Source organism: Canis lupus, chromosome 13, assembly GCF_011100685.1.
Source record: "Canis lupus familiaris isolate Mischka breed German Shepherd chromosome 13, alternate assembly UU_Cfam_GSD_1.0, whole genome shotgun sequence".
In the NCBI taxonomy this organism is placed as follows: domain Eukaryota; kingdom Metazoa; phylum Chordata; class Mammalia; order Carnivora; family Canidae; genus Canis; species Canis lupus.
The window spans coordinates 53,139,414-53,156,716 of record NC_049234.1 but is presented as its reverse complement, the minus strand read 5'-3'; positions in this window follow the sequence as shown (position 1 = coordinate 53,156,716).

Sequence of the window (17,303 nt, the reverse complement as noted above, 5' to 3'; positions counted from 1 at the left end):
CTTGCATAGGGTGATTAGAGTTGACCTCACTGAGAAAGTGATATTGGTGCAGACTTAAAAGAGATAGGTAGTAAGGCCTGACACTTTGGAGAAAAGGTGGAACCAACAGCCAGTGCAAAGACCCTGAGGTTGTATTTTATGTTCAAGAAAGGTGGTGGAGAACAATTAAGAATTGACTTTTTATATTGGTAAAACATGTTTTAGTCTCTCTCAGGAATAATTTTTCTTAAACACGTATACTTTAAATTTTACCACATGTGAATATATCTTGATGTTATGAAAAATTCACCCAAGCTTAATGAGTCATCTCGATTTCTGATTTAAAATGTTATCCAAAGGTGTACTGTTCAGGAGTTCAGAATCTGATCTGATTCGGCAGAGTCACTCAGTTCCTAAGGGAGTATCCTATCCATATGATAAGGCATAGATTAGAATCTTTTTTTTTTAAGGATTTACTTATTTATTCATGAGAGACACACACACAGAGAGGCAGAGACATAGAGGGAGAAGCTGGCTCCAAGAGGGGAGCGTGATGTGGGATTCGATCCTGGATCCCGGGATCATGCCCTGAGCCCAAGGCAGATGCTCAACTGCTGAGCCACCCAGGTGTCCCCATAGATAAGAATCTTAAACTGGCATTAATTCTTATGTTTAGAATAGTACAATATGAAATAAAAAATAGAATATAGGGTAGCCCGGGTGGCTCAGCAGTTTAGTACCACCTTCGGCCCAGGTTGTGGTCCTGGAGACCTGGAATCGAGTCCCATGTCGGGTTCCTGGATCGAGCCTGCTTCTCCCCCTGCCTGTGTCTCTACCTCTCTCTCTCTCTCTCTCTCTCTCTGTCTCTCATGAATAAGTAAATGAAATAAAAAAAATAGAATATAGCTGCTGTGGAGTATACTTGTACTTGTATGATTAAACACACAATAGTTTTTAAAGTTTTTATTTAAATTTGTTAGTCAACATAGTGTTACATTCTTCAAGTATATAATATAGTGATTCAACAGTTCCATACATCACCCTTTGCTCATACAAGTGCATTCCTTAATTCCCATCACTTATTTAACACATCCCCCATCACCCACCCCTTTGGTAACTATCAGACTGTTCTCTATAATTAAGAATCTGTTTCTTGCTTTCTTGCTTTGTCTCTCTCTTATTTTTCCCCTTTGTTAATTTGTTTTGTTTCTTAAATCCCACATATGAATGAAATCATATAGTGTTTGTCTTCCCAACTGACTTGTTTCACTTAGCATGATACTCTCTAGCTCTACCTATGCCATTGCAAATGGCAAGATTTTATTCTTTTTTTTATGTCCATTATGTATATATATTCCATTAGATATATATAAATATATATATTTATGTCTAGATAATATATATATATATATAAAATGGCCAGGATATATACTTTAAATTTTAAAGTATATATATACACACACTCACATATACATGTATATATGTGTATATATATCCTCTTTACCATTCATCAATTGATAGGTATGTAGGCTGCTTCCATAACTTAGCTATTGTGAATAACACTGCTATAAACATAGGAGAGCTATGTATCCCTCTGAATTAGTGTTCTTATATTCTTTGGGTAAATACTCAGTAGTGTGATTGCTGGATCATAAGGTAGCTCTATTTTTAACTTTTTGAGGAACCTCTATACTGTTTTCCATAGTGGCTGTACCAATTTGCATTCCCAAGAATAGTATTCCTTTTTCTCCACATCCTGACCAATATCTGTTGTTTATGTTATTGATTTTAGCCATTCTGACAGATGTGAGCTGATATCTCATTGTGGTTTTGATTTGCATTTCTCCGATGATTAGTCATGTTGAGCATCCTTTCATGAGTTGTTGGCCATCTATGTCTTCTTTGGAGAAATGTCTGTCCAAGTCTTCTGCCCACTTTTTAATTGGATTATTTAGGGGGAGAGTTGAGTTTTGGATATTTATATATTTTGGATACTAACCCTTTATCAGATATGTCATTTGCAAATATCTTCTCCCATTCTGTAGGTTGCCTTTTAGCTTTGATTATTGATTGATTCCTTTGCTGAACAGAAGCTTTTCATTTTGATGTTGCCCTAGTAGTTGATTTTGCTTTTGTTTCCCTTGCTTGGGAGATATCTAGAAAGAAGTTGCTATGGCCGGTGTCAAAAAAGTTACTGCCTGTGTTCTTTTCTAGGATTCTTATGATTTTAGGTATCACATATAGGTCTTAAATCCATTTTGAGTTTATTTTTCAAATGGTGTAAGAAAGTGCTCCAGTATCATTGTTTTACATGTAGCTGTCCAGTGTTCCCAATACTATTTATTAAAGAGACTTTTTCCTCATTGTATATTCTTTCCTTCTTTGTCAAAGATCAATTAACCATATAATTATATGTTCTTTCTGGATGTTCTATTCTGTTCTATTGATCCATGTGTCTATTTTTTGCGTCAATATCCTATTGTTTTGATTGCTGCAGCTTTGTAATATAACTTCAAGTCTAGAATTGTGATGCTTCCACTATTGCTTTCTTTTCTTTTTTTTTCCCAAGATTGGTTTGGCTACTCAGGGTCTTTTGTGGTTTCATACATATTTTAAGACTTTTTTGTTCTAGCTCCGTGAAAAATGCTGTTGGTATTTTGATAGGGATTGCATTAAATCTTTAGATTGCTTTCAGTAGTATGGACATTTTAACATTTGTTCTTCCAATCCATGAGCATGGAATGTCTTTCCATTTTTTTGTGTCTTCTTCAATTTCTTTCATCAGTGTTTTATAGTTTTCAGAGTACAAATCTTTTGCCTCTTTGGTTAGGCTTATTCTTAGCTATCTTGTTATTTTGGGTAAAATTGTAAATGGGATTGTTTCCTTAATTTCTTTTTATGCTATTTTGTTATTGGTGTATAAAATGCAACAGATTTCTGTACATTGATTTTGCATCCTGCAACACTACTGAATTTGTTTATTAGTTCTAGCACTTTTTTTGGTGGAGTCTTTAGTTTCCTATATATGATATGATATAATCTGTAACAGGGAAAGTTTTACCTTTTCCTTATTGATTTGGATTTCTTTTATTTCTTTTTTGTTGTCTGATTGCTGTGGCTAGTACTTCTAGTACTGTACTGCATAAAAGTGGTGAAAATGGACATCCCTGTCTTGTGCATTACCTTTGGGGGGAAGAACTCAGTTTTTCCCCATTAAAGATGGTGTTAGGGATCCCTGGGTGGCTCAGTGGTTTGGCACCTGCTTTAGGCCCAGGGCATGATCCTGGAGTCCCAGGATCAAGTCCCACGTCAGGCTCCCTGCATGGAGCCTGATTCTCCTTCTCCTTGTGTCTCTGCCTCTTTCTCTGTGTCTGTGTCTCTCATGAATAAATAAATAAAATCTTAAAAAAAAATAAAGATGATGTTAGCTATTGGCTTTTGATATATGGCCTTTATTATGTTGAAGTATGTTTTCTCCAAACTTATTTTATTGAGAATTTTTATTACAAATGGATATTGTACTTTATCAAATGCTTTTCTGCATCTATTGAAATGATGATATGGTTCTTATCCTTTTTCTTATTGATGTGATATATCATATTGATTGATTTGTGAATGTTGAATCACCCTTGCAACCCAGGAATAAATCCCTCTTGACCATGGTGAATGACTTTTTAAAAATGTATTGTTGAATATTGTTTGCTAGTATTTTATTGAGAATTTTCACATCCAAGTTCATCAAGAATATTGGCCTGTAGTTTACTTTTTTTATTAGTCTCTTTATCTGGTTTTGGTATCAGGGTAATGCTGGCCTCCTAGAATGAATTTGGAAATTTTCCTTCCTTTTCTATTTTTTGGAATAGTTTGAGAATAGGTATTAACTCTGCTTTAAGTATTTGGTAGATTTTGCCTGTGAAACTATCTGGTCCTGGACTTTTGTTTGTTGGGGGTTTTTTGATGACGGATTCAGCCTCCTTGCTGGTAATCAGTCTGCTCAAATTTTCTATTTCTTCTGTTTCAGTTTTGGTAGTTTATATTTCATCAGTGTTTTATAGTTTTCAGAGTAAAAATCTTTTGCCTCTTTGGTTAGGCTTATTCTTATTCCTAGCTTCTAGGAATTTATCCATTTCTTCTAGGTTGTCCGGTTTGTTGGCATATAGTTTTTCATAATATTCTCTTATAATTGTTCATATTTCTGTGGTATTGGTTGTTAGCTTTCCTCTCTCATTTGTGATTTCATTTATTTGAGTCCTTTATCTTTTTTTCTTGATAAATCTGGCTAAGGTTTTTCAGTTTTATTGATTTTTTTCAAAGAACCAGCTTCTGGTTTCATTACTCTGTAATATTTTAGTGATAGAATCTGTTCTATTCACTAATCTGTTTTTTAGTTTCTACATAATTTCTTTCTGCTCAAATCTTTATTAGTTCCTTCTATTGGTCTTAGGTTTTTTTTTTTTTTTTTTAATTTTTTCACCCCACCCCCCCCGCCCCGTGGTCTTAGGTTTTGTTTATTGTTCTTTTTCTAATACCTTTAGGTTTACGGTTAGGTTGTTTATCTGAACTTTTTCTTGCTTCTTGAGGTAGCCCTGTATTGCTATAAACTTCCCTCTTGGAACCACTTTTGCTGCATCCCAGAGGTTTTGAATTGCTGTGTTTTCATTTTCATTTGTTTCTATTTACTTTATAATTTTTCTTTTATTCCTGATTGACCCATCCATTGCTTAGTAGCATGTTATTTAAGCTTTATGTATTTGTGGTCTTTCCGGAATTGTTCTTGTGGTTTACTTTTAATTTCATAATGTTGTGGTCAGAAAATATACAGGGTATTATTTTGATCTACTTGAATTTGTCAAGGTTTGTTTTGTGGGCTAATATGTGATCTATTCTGGAGAATATTCTGTGTGCACTTGAATAGAATGTGTATTCTGCTGTTTCAAGATGGAATGTTCTGAATATATCTGTTAAACCCATCTGTTCAGTGTGTTATTCACAGCCATTGTTTCTTTGTTGTTCTGTCTAGATGATCTGTCTGTTGATGGAGGTGCAGTGTTAAATTCCCCTACTGTTATTGTATTATTATTATTGATTAGTTCCTTTATGTTTGTTATTAACTGTTTAATGTATTTGGGTGTTTCTATGTTGGATGCATAAATATTTACAATCATTGTACCTTCTTGTTGGATTGTCCCCATATGATGTCCTTCTTTTGTCACTTGTTAAGGTCTGTTTTAAAATCCATTTTGTCTGATATAACTGTTGCTACTCTGGCTTTCTTTTGCTATTTGCATGATAGATGTTTCTTCATCCTCCTTACAATCTGCAGGTGTCTTTAGGTCTAATATGGGTCTCTTGTAAGCAGAATGTAGATGGGTCTTTAAACATACAGAAAATATTTTATTAATTTTTGTTAAGGATCATGACTGCATGAGTTGCTGAGAACTTGTATGGATGTCTTTTAACTCTGCACTAACCAGTGTAGTACTAGCCACGTGACTAAATTTAAATTTGTAGTTAATTAAAAAAAGTAAACATTCTGTTCCTTAGTTATACTAGCCACATTTCAAGTGCCTAATAATTACATGTACCAAAGGTTGTGATATTGAATGGCACAGATTATAGAACATTTCCATAATCATAGAAATTTCATCAGAGAGTACTGCTCAAGCAGAAATACTGAATATGAATACACTTAATAGAAGTTTACTGAAGAACTGAGATTATAAGAATGAAGATGTCTCTAAGGACAAATATTTCACCTAAGGGAATAATATATGGGAAAATTGGTGAACCAACCATTTAATGCCAGATAATATTTTGCATATTGTAAGCCTTCTATAAATTATTAAATGATGTCTAAGTGAGGAGCAATGTTGCATTATGACCAAATAATTCTAATACATTTCCTGAAATCTAGTCTAGTGTTATCCTTTTTTTCCAGAAGAACAACACATTCAATTTAAGTAAATTAGCTATTACTATTAGAACTGGTTTGTTGACTCTATCCTCTTTTGAATCTTTTGCATTTTTCCTTTTAATTAGATGATTTCTAGATATTTACAAGTTATTTCCTTATTAAGTGCTCAGAAATGATCTTTATTTCAAAAACTTTGCAAGAAATGATATAAAACAAAATATTTTACATTTACCTTAAGATGGTCATCCCTCCCCTTGAAATTTAATGATCAGTGCTCTAAGACAGCACTGCGATTCCTTTAATTAAGAGAGGATAATTTTCTAGCACCATTATTGAGGCCAACACTAGAGCAGGAAGTCATTTTGGCTCTGGATTAAAGAAATATCAAGTGCTTGGCCCCTGAAGATTCGATTCAAAGGACAAGTAGAAAAATGATAAACTTCAATGCACCATCCCATAGATTGTGATGATCTTTGAAGAAACCTAGACATGAGCATAATGGCTTCATCCTAAATATTCCAAAGTTCTTCAGCTACTGCAAAATTTAAAGTGAATAAGAAAAAGATTGAGAGAGGTTTTTCATATATGGAGCAATTAAATGTCAAAGCCCTGAGATTTGTACCTTGTATTGGTTGCAACCTGTAGCAAGTCATAATAGAGACTACAAAATAGGGTTGGTAAACTTAAGCTGGAGAGAATCCTATTTTTTTAAAGGAAAATAACAGTGATGGACAGAAGAGCTCATATGTTACTATTTTCCTAATTTTTTCTTCTACATTCATGAGAAAAATATAAAAACATATGGCAAATTTAGGCATGAAAGGCTAAGGAATGAAATAACATTTCTAAAGGGACTTTAATATACCCATATAATAGCATTTATAAACTAGGACATGCTACACTATGGTTTGCTTTCAGACCATTGCTCAGTATACTGAGAAACATATCACATACTAACTGGCAAATGTGCAGAACCTAATGATTTGATGTGGGAAAAATATTTTCATATTAAAATGTACATTTGGCAAATAGGAACATTAACAATAGGATTGTGGGTAACTTGCCATATGTCTCATACAATGAGTACTTATTATTTTTTTTATTTTTTATTTTTTTACAATGAGTACTTATTGATCATATAAACAGAAAACAGGACAGAACTGAACATTTTTACAATGGAAAACTCTCACACATTTTCTAATGTATTTTTTTCCTATTTACTTCAATAGAAATATCTGGAAAAATAACAAAAAGGCACAGAACTTGGACATTTCTGTTAGGCTGTATCATAATAGGTAAATGGATGCTGCTGTATCAGCTGTATCATTGGACATACATTTCAAGGTGTATCTGAAATGTTTATATTGTCAATATGTCCAAAGGTTCCTAGATGAAGAGTAGTCTTTGAAACATAAAGTATCAAATTTCCAGCATAAGGATTTTTTCTTTTTTTTAAAAGCAGAAACAAAAAGACCAAACAAAATATTTTAGCTAATATAAATATTTTCTCCCCAAATCTTGCATCTCATTCTTTAGTTGGTCAGTGAGATGCTGGTAGAGTGAGAGAAATTCCTGATACTTTCACTAAAATGTGCTACAGTTATGTCCTGCATCTAAAATTGTAGGACAAGAGGACAGATAGCCAGAAACAATTATGAAAAGACATAAAAAGAAAAACAACAACTAATATCTAGGTAGCCTTGCACCCTATAGATTTAAGATGAAGTTGTTACAAAATGCTTTTGTTGCACTACAGAAGATGGTGGGAGAAAATACAGTCTTAATTCAGGTCGCATAATCATTTTCCGTTAAATGTTTAGAAGTCCTGTTTTCTTCCACAGCACAACAATTACACAGCAGAGCATAATTATTTTACAGTCAATTGAGTACACCAAATGGGCATATTTATGAAACCTGATTTATACTTCATACTTGAAACACTACATGAAGCGTGGCTTTACCTCCCACCAAACCTGCAGTCAGTAAAACTGTCAGAAGAACTCTTTGCTTCAGCCCCAAAGCAAAATAATTTAAGTTTGAGCAATCCTTTTGAAATGTTAGTACTGCACTTAGCTTTTTCCTATCAAGTGTACTGCAAAGAGCAAAGGCAAAGAAAGTGATGTGGTATCTGTGGAGAGGCTCCATAAAAGTTTTATGGCTTTAGTTCATGCCCTGATTCTTGCTGTGGTGAGCAAGTACATTTTTCATTAGCCTATCCCACAAAGCAATGAGACAGTCTACATTTAAGTAATGACCTTCTCCATATAAACCCAAACTTGTTTTCCTTGTGCTTCAATAACTAATAATTATTTATGAAGGTTTGCATAATTACCTAAGATAGTACAGGAGTTTAGCCACATTATGACCTTCATAAGAACTTCTTTGAACATGTTATTTCCAAGTTTTCAAGGAGATACTCTGCTTCTTTGTTTTTTGTTTCTTTGTTTTTCCTTCACACATTTGTACAGTTGCAATGCTGCATCTATTCACAGTGATGACTTTCTGGTACCACCAGTGAATTTGAGGAGGCCTCTGAAAGTATTTAAATTAGGCATTTCTCTTTTAGATGCAAGAAAATGCCAGGCTGATATTCTAAGGCTGTTAAAAGAAGTCACAGAACTAAATAATAGGTGATTTTGTTGAATTTGCTGATTAGCCATGTGTAATGTATATGTTTTTCTTATTAATTGCCTTATTTTATCCAATTGCATAAGAATATCAAGTCTTCTGATTTCACTCAGGACTGAAAGAAGGGAAATGCTTATTTAGAACTAATGAGCACAGTGTGGTCCTTGGTTTATCTGTAATTCTTTATCTTCAGCGTCTGAGCATGGCCTAATGTGGGGACTATAAAACCAGATTCCTTTATCTGTTATTGACTTTCAAATGAAAAAATATTATTCACTCCTTTCGTAAGACCTGTGCACAGCAGCTCTTGTTGATGGCCTCCAAGCGCAGTAAACTAACACATTAGGGTAAACAGATGTTTTCTCTATTAACAGTATCAACCATCTGGCTGCAGGCCAAATCAAGTCTGGGGAGTAATTTCAACTGGCCTGCCTGTTAATGTGAAAACTGACTAAACAGTCTCTCCTGCTAATCTTCCCATCCTGCAGAGGATGTTTCTTCCAGTGTATGATTCACAGAAGAACAGGAAGGAGAGAGATCATTTCAAAGATTTAATTAATTCTTAGCTGCAATTTTATTCAATTATCTGTTTAAAATATAAAATGTACAGCATTCAAGATGCTAAGATCTAAACTAAGTATGATGTGGAGAATTAGGGAAAATGTAGAAATAAATTGTCTTAAACACTGGAATCAGCTGCAGTATCTAATTTAATCTTTATTTAAAGAACCCCAGTCCCTGGGAGACCATGAAACTAGGTTGCCAACTGTCTACTAAAAAATAGAGGAACAAAAGTAACGTTTGCTAAAAATAGGTAAAATCATGACCCTCTCATATATTACTCATTAAATATTGTTTATTCAGATATAATTGCCTTAGTTCATTTCAGTCTTTCATGTAGTAAAGACTCTCTAATTACATGAATGCAATATTAATACAGACACTGTCTCTTAACCTAACCTAAACAAATCAGAATAAAACAAAGAAACGTCATAATTCATATCAGTATTATTTTGTAAAATCTCAAACAAGATTTAGTAAAAATTAATCTCTTTAATTTATTCCCAGGGACTTGTGATAAATACCCACTTCTGCAGAATTTCCTTTTGTTCTTATTTATTAGTTCATTCTCTGCCTCTAAATCATTTTATTTTTCTAACCATATTATATATATATATATATATATATATATATATATATATATATGAAAATTAAATCCCAGGACGAGACATCTTTATAAATAGATGAATAATTCTTCTAGACTAGACATTACTTAACTGATATTGACCTACAAAATGGCATCTTCATGTAGCTAAACCTAATATAACTATTTCTTGTCCTGTGTGTGGACAGACTAGAGGATTGACTAGGAATTGTGTTATAAGGATTCTGGCTGCAAGTTTATTTCTGATGGTTTTCTAATGGTTCCATGGGATTTTTTGAATGAATCAACTAACAGAGAGGTGCAGTGTGATGAAGGCACCAACAAAGCATCCTGCATTGGACAGAACTTCAGAAGAATAGATATAGGTATAAATCCTGAGTTAGGCACTTATAAGTTGTCTATTCATTGAACAAATGTGTACCCAAACTCCCTTTAAAAATTCATTAAAGTGCTTATTATGCTCCGAGTACTGTGTTTAATACTTGATATACCATAATGAAAAAGATTGACTAGTTTCTTGACCTCCTTGAATGTCTAGTCCAGTGGAGAAATGGGTACCAGGTGGCAACCAATCAAATGAATATAACTGAACATTGAGATCCCTGCTATGAAGAAGAGTAATAGAGTGATGTGACAGCAAGTAATAGGATTTGGGTTTTGTAGTTCAGTTGGTATTGATGGATCAGACAATACTTCTCTGAAGAAGGGGCATTTAAACTGAGACTCTGAATCATAATGGAGGCAGCCATTTGGAAATTGGCAGGAAGAGTGATTGAAGCAATGGGAGTGGAATCTATAAGCCCCATAACAAGAAAGAGCTGAGCTCATTAGAAAGTTGAATGAAGGAAAAATATGTCACCTTTTAGGTAAGATTTTAAACCTCCCAGAAACTTCAGATGAAAATCTGTAAAACTAGGTCTAGTATGACCTAACTTGTATACTTGTTTGGGAATAATAACATGGTTTGAATCCAGCAATCTGACTCAAGAGATCATCCTCTTAGCAATAACACTGTATTTCTGGAATGGCATAAGTGTGCCAGACAAAAAGTGTGCAAGACATACTGTTTGCTCTAGTGAGTGTAAAATTACTCTATGTGATATATAAATATATCAATCTGACCCAGTATAGGTCTCTCCTACATCTACAGGTAAGGTTATTTTGATGATTTATCTTTAAAACCAGAAGAATTTTGAGAGTGAAAGTGCTTGATTACGTGGGGACAACAGGTGTAAATTAACATTGTCTTTGTCAAACTGGGATAAATGGTTGTCATACATAGAATGTGAATTTGCCATTATTGGCCTGAGGTCATTTTTTAGTGGATACAGCAGAAGTGCTACTGTTTCATGAATTTCTTAAGTCAGGAGAGAATTTAGAGGCCATTAATTCCAGTGTCTTGTTTTCTGAATAATTTGCTTTTAAGTCCCAGAGAGATGAAATTACTTGCCCAAGATAAGAGCTGGTTAGTTCCAGAGCTAGACTAGAAACTCAGTGATTTTTTTTAGTATTTCAGGCTGCTTTAAGGCAAATGTGTATTTCTTCAGCTGGAACTAAGTGGAATGGATAGACTTTTACTTATCCCATCACCACTGGCAGGGATTTTTTTTTTTTTTTTACCTTTTTCTTTTTTTCTTTTTTTTTTTTTAACTGGTCAGCTCATAGATAATCCTAGGAACATTTTAGAGAGATACTATGAGCAGTATTATGGACTGTGTAATCAGAATGCTCTAGAGAGGGTTATCTGGGTGGCTCAGTCAGTTAAGGGTCCAACTCTTGGTCTTAGCTCAGGTCATACTCTCAGGCGTTGTGAGATGGAATCCCTGGTTGGGCTCTATGCTCAGTGGGGAGTCAGCTTGAAGATTCTCTCCCTCCGCCTCTCACCCTCCTATGCATGTGTACGTGCATTCTCTCTCAAATAAATTAATTTAAAAAAGAATGCTCTAGACATAGGTTGTTACCTTTGACCTTGTCATTGTTTAATTTAATAGCCATAGGCCAGCCAATAACTCTTTATAAGCCTTGATTTCCCCACATTAAGAGAGAGGACTGGAAAAAAGAATTCCTTTAAAGTCCTTTCTCTGCTTTAAGTTTTGTGAGAACAATAGTCTGAATTTGAAGAAAGATAGTTGGTAAAGAGAAAAGTGAAGATACCACAGACAAATTTCAATTTTGCCAAAGGCTAGATCTGAGTCTGTTGCATGTTAAATCACATGATTCTTGAACTGGATTAGTGAGTAGGTAGATAGAGATATTGATTAGGACACTAGTGATTATCCACTAAATTATGCATGACTGAGTTTAAGTAGACCAACAGGATACTTTTGGACTGTTTCCCACAAGTCGAACTAACATTGACAGCTCATTTTCTGGAATCATGTGGGACTACTCAAGGCTTACAAATGGGCAATAATGGGGGGTTAAAAATTTAGATCCTAAAATAAAGGACAACTAGGGGACTGGAAAAAGAGTTCTAACATTATGGGGATTTTTAAAAGTTATTCGTGTCTCAAGACATCTATTTGCTTCTATATTTTTATATAACGTGGAAGCAATTTCTAAGCATTCGTGTTGTTCAAATTAGTAATAATAATACAAGGACTACGGGTACATTTTTAGGTACTCAGTTCTGGAGTCAAATAGATGGGTTTAAATAGTTGATTGCCTGATTTAGAGGATTGAGGTGAGAATTGAGTGAGATGTACATAGAGTGCAGAGTTACCCTCATTGTGCCTCAACTGGTTTGGTTTTTCTTTCCATTCCTTGATTGCATTACACCCTCTTCAACCACAGAGATTGTGGAAAATATTGTAGATTGGCTCATTCAACTCTTGTTGTCTCTCTCATAACATACCTTCCTTTAAACCAGAGTCTAAAAAAAATTAAAGAGCATATTTTCATAGATTTCAGTGCATCAGGATTCCAGTGAAACTTTCTTCCACCAAATAGATACACATATATGAGACTAGGAAGGCAAAAATAAACAATTAGGATAAATGAGAATAGTCTTTTATTCCTACATCTGTTAAGAAGATCTTACTATATGAATGTATGAGCATTTGATTTTCATGACTGTCAAATAGCACATGGTGACAGATCAGTGACATCTCTAGTGATAGTGTTAGGCATATCTTCTTCTAGTTGGGTCATTTGATGTTAAGCATCAAGTTTAGTTGCCTGGACTTCCCTAAAATTGTAAGAGTTAGTAACAGACTATATAATAAGGGCTCTTCTGTTTAAATCAACTAGACTGGACTTTACTATCTACAACTAAGAATCCTGAAGTAATATAGAAATTTTGAACATTGAAAGACAGGGTCCTCATTAAAATATCTTAATATAAGGTCATCTTTATTCATATGTGTATTCATTCAAAATTATTATTGAGTATAAGACACGGGGTTAGATGCTGCACATAAACTGTTGAATTAAAATAGGCTTCAACCCTAGATATGGAAGCTAAAACCTACATCGAAAGATATAATGAACAAGCAAATAGATAAATATATGCCCAAATAATAATTAGTGCTTTGAAGAAAATCAGTAAGATGAGGTGACATAATAAAAGAAGAAGTCATTTAGATCAGAAGAGTTTCTCTGAAGTCTGAAAAGAAACCAGGTAGTACAAATGTGGGAGGTGTGTATCTGTAGGTCTGAAGCTGAAAATGTGCTTGGTGCACTAAGAAATTCTGGTAAATTTTATAGTTACCGCTAAAATAACAGCTGAATAAAAGAGTGGTTAAATAAGTAAAATCTACAAGTTGGCAGAAATTGATGGATATTTAGTAAACTGATAAAATGTAATCCTAAAACATAGAAAAGCCAGCAATGATGACTTATTTCAGGCAACTGACTACCTACATAACTATTATATCAAAATACCATAAAGAATCTCTTTTTTTTTCTTAAAAGGGGATGCTGATGATCTCTCAGACAACACTAGATGCTCCAATAAAACATTACTCAAGTGAACATTATGCTTTCATTAGAAATCATGTGACATATTTATGGTGGTGGAACTCCTATGACCTCATATGATAGAAAAGTAAGGTGAAGAACTAATACAATCATAAATAGCAAAACGAGTAAGCTAAAGAGTGTAGAATGTATAGAATGTCCAGTTGAAACACTATCCTCTCGCCACTGCCAAGAAGACTGTTATTATTAAGTTTTCTGTTATTCTTCTACACTATTTCTAACTTTACATAATGCCTTTTATTTTATTATATAAAGTTTCCTCATACAAGGACTTACTGCTCTTGAAGTCCGAAGTGATGTGCTGAAGAGTGAGCAGTTAGTTCCTGCAGTTGGAATAAAGAGACCTGCGATTAACACGTTAGGAAACAAACTGGATCTTCAAGACTTTTGAAGGCTACTGCTTATACTGACCAAGTGGTGTGAACTGCTTTCAGTGTTCACAGTTCAGATGCAGAGCCTTCAAAGATCAGGCACATTTTCTTACTTTCGAATGTCCATTTGCTTGTGAAACAAACTCCCTGTCTAACCTCTCCTTGGCTGTACCTTTGTCCAGATAAACCTGGCATAGCATCTTGTGAATGGGCACACTGCCATCATGGCAGATGGACCTGGGCAAGCAAGTTCAAGAGCCAGAATGTATGTCATATTTGACTAAGAAGGGCACATTGACACCAGTGTGTGTGGAAATAGCATTTGGTGTACATTCTCGCTCCCTATGGCCAAGGGAATATGACCCACCACTCTCGCTGAGCAATAAATTAGCTTTGTAAATCTAAAATATTTAAGCCTAATCACTACAGAGCTATTGCCCAGAAATTAAGGCCAGAATTCAGGCTTCTTGGAGGAGAGGAAAAAAATGTAAAGCTTTGTCGTCAAGGTGTTTTTGAGGAAAATATTGGATATAGATATTTCGTCCAAAAAAGCATCATCAACCACAAATATTATATTAATCATTATTCTATTCAGGCCACTTATAAAGTAGCACACCTTATAAACAATATTTCAGAGAAAAGATTTATGGTTTTCCTCTTCACATAAGCACATTATCTGAGCAATAGTGATTTTACATCTTTTTTGTATAACCTATTAATATATCTCAAGCTATTTCCCTCCATTTCTTCAATCTCACCTTTTGTCTCCAATTGCCCTACTGTAATTTACATTCTACTTCATCAGTAATGAATATTTTGAGAAACATGTACCAAATCATTATTGACCTCACCTCCACACTCCTAATCCTTCCACTCTTGTGATCTCTGCCAATGATGTTATAATTACTCTGGTTTAAAACGTTAAGGCCATCTTCAACATTACCTTATCTTTTATTTCCATATCTCATTATTCTTCAGAATTTTCTAATAATAAATCAAGCCTCTCTTTTCCAGTCACATTTCTATTACTTTAATTCTAGGACTTACCACATCTCACCTGGACCAGAAGAGTACTCTATTATTTAGTGTAATGGCTTCAAAGTCAGAAAAATCAGGTTATAAATCCAGGCACAACCACTTCTGCATCTATGTAAGTTTTGTGTGTATACATACATATTCAACTGTTTTCTTTTTTAGCCTAACTCATTAAAAATTATTTTATAGAAAGATCACAATAAGTCACTCCTAAACACTTCAGCATATAGCCACTAAGTATATGAACATTCACCTACATGATAACAATATGGAAATGTTTTGGAGGCAAAAGTGGAAGGATTTCCTGATAAGTTGTTTGTGGGATATAAAATGAAGTCAAAGACGTTCCTAAAGATTTTGGCAGGAGCAACTGGAAGTATGGAACTATCACTTACATAGACCAGGAAAACTGCATTTAGAAGCCGGTTTGGGGTTAAACTTCCTCATTCTTGTCTAAAGATTGATTTGGTCAGGCCATCATCTAAAATTCTTAAGTGTGGAAAGCTCCTTAAAGTTGAGGAAATCTTACATGTGGCAAAATAAAATAGAAACCCAGGTTCCAGAATATTTTTGGTGAAATAGTTTAATAGGAATCTCAAATGAAAAGTCTCAAATGAAAATCTCAAAGCCAGCATGCTTTGGCTCTCTGCAGCAGAATATCTCAATCAGGTTGCTATAAAGTTCAGAAAATGTAAAGGTTCCAATATGAAGAAGTATAGACTAGGGCAGTGTCCAGAGTTGGCTGTGTTAATGATTTGGACTGTGGCCAAAAATCCCAGTTCTTTCTACGTCTCTTTTCTATCATCCTACTTGTGGACTTCACTTTGATTATGGTTCCCATCATCTTAAAACGGCTGCTAGAAATATCTCTGGCAATGTGTATTTGTCCGTGTGTCCAGTGGAGGAGCAAGGGAGAAGACTCTAGACCAAACATGGATTATCATTCCCTTTTTAAGCACGTTAGGTCCACTTGAGTTGCCATTTCAACAATTACAGTCATCAGGATCACTCTCCAGACTGGGGATGAGAGAGAGAACAATATGCAAGTAAATAAATAAATAAAAAGATTTTGGAGGGGGAAGAAGACATGTAGACAATGAACAGAATCCGTTACTTAGAACGTTCTCTTACCTCTCCACATATAATCCATCTCCTGAGATATATACTGTTCTTACTTTTTCACCATGGATTAATTTTTCCTGTTCGAGAGCTTCATATAAATTGAATCAATCATACAGTGTGTACTCATTTGGGTATGGATTGTTTCTGCATAATGTCTGTGAGATTTATTAATGTGTCTATGAGCTGATTTTGTTGTTAAGTAGCACTCTATTGTATGAATGTACCACATGGTATTGGGTTTTTTTACACTTTTTGGAATTGGGGATAAAGCTACTATAATTACTATGAAAAGTCTTTAGGGGACTGCACATATTTTTATTTCTATTGGGAAATACGTAGAGGTAGAATTACTGTCTCATAGGATAGATATATATTTAACTCTGTGTGAAAGAACACCTACTCAATCTTTCTTCCAGGTGATTATGCATAACTTGTCTTGAATATAACAGAGCAGAGACTAGGCCTACAGTGTTAGCATTTATGGCTATGGATTTGCAAAGTAAAATTTAAATTATTATGAACTAATTCATCTCCAGATTACTATGTGTCGGAGAGGTGTGAGACATAGGTCTTGTATATTGAGAAGGTACACAAATTCTTTCCAGGGTTGACGAATACAAAGCTGCTAACATATGATATTGGAAGCCCAGAAAAGAAAGTATGTATGAAATGAGTACTCAACACTCCCTTGAAGTTCAGAAACTGAGTCTTCAGTAACGTTCACTCATTAGAGTAAAGAAAGGGCCAGGACACGGGACTGGAAACAATTCCTCATTTTGAAATAATATGAAACTTCAGGAAAAGTAATATCCACTGAATGGCTTGTGTTTTCAGTGAGTTAGGAAAGGCCTGGCTCCTTGCTTAATTACAGACAATAATCAGTTTTACCTCCATGCTACATGCAGTCAACATTATCCCTGGTAGGTCAGCCTTTGCCTCACCGGCATGTTCCTTCATCACAAACTGATCATTTCAGTCTGTGCATGTGTCATCATCTATTATAAACTGAATATTTGTGTCCTTCCAAGATTTGCACGTTGAAATCTTGACTCTCAGTGTGATTGTACTAGGAGCCAGGGCCTTTGGGAGGTGATTAAGTCATGATAGTGGA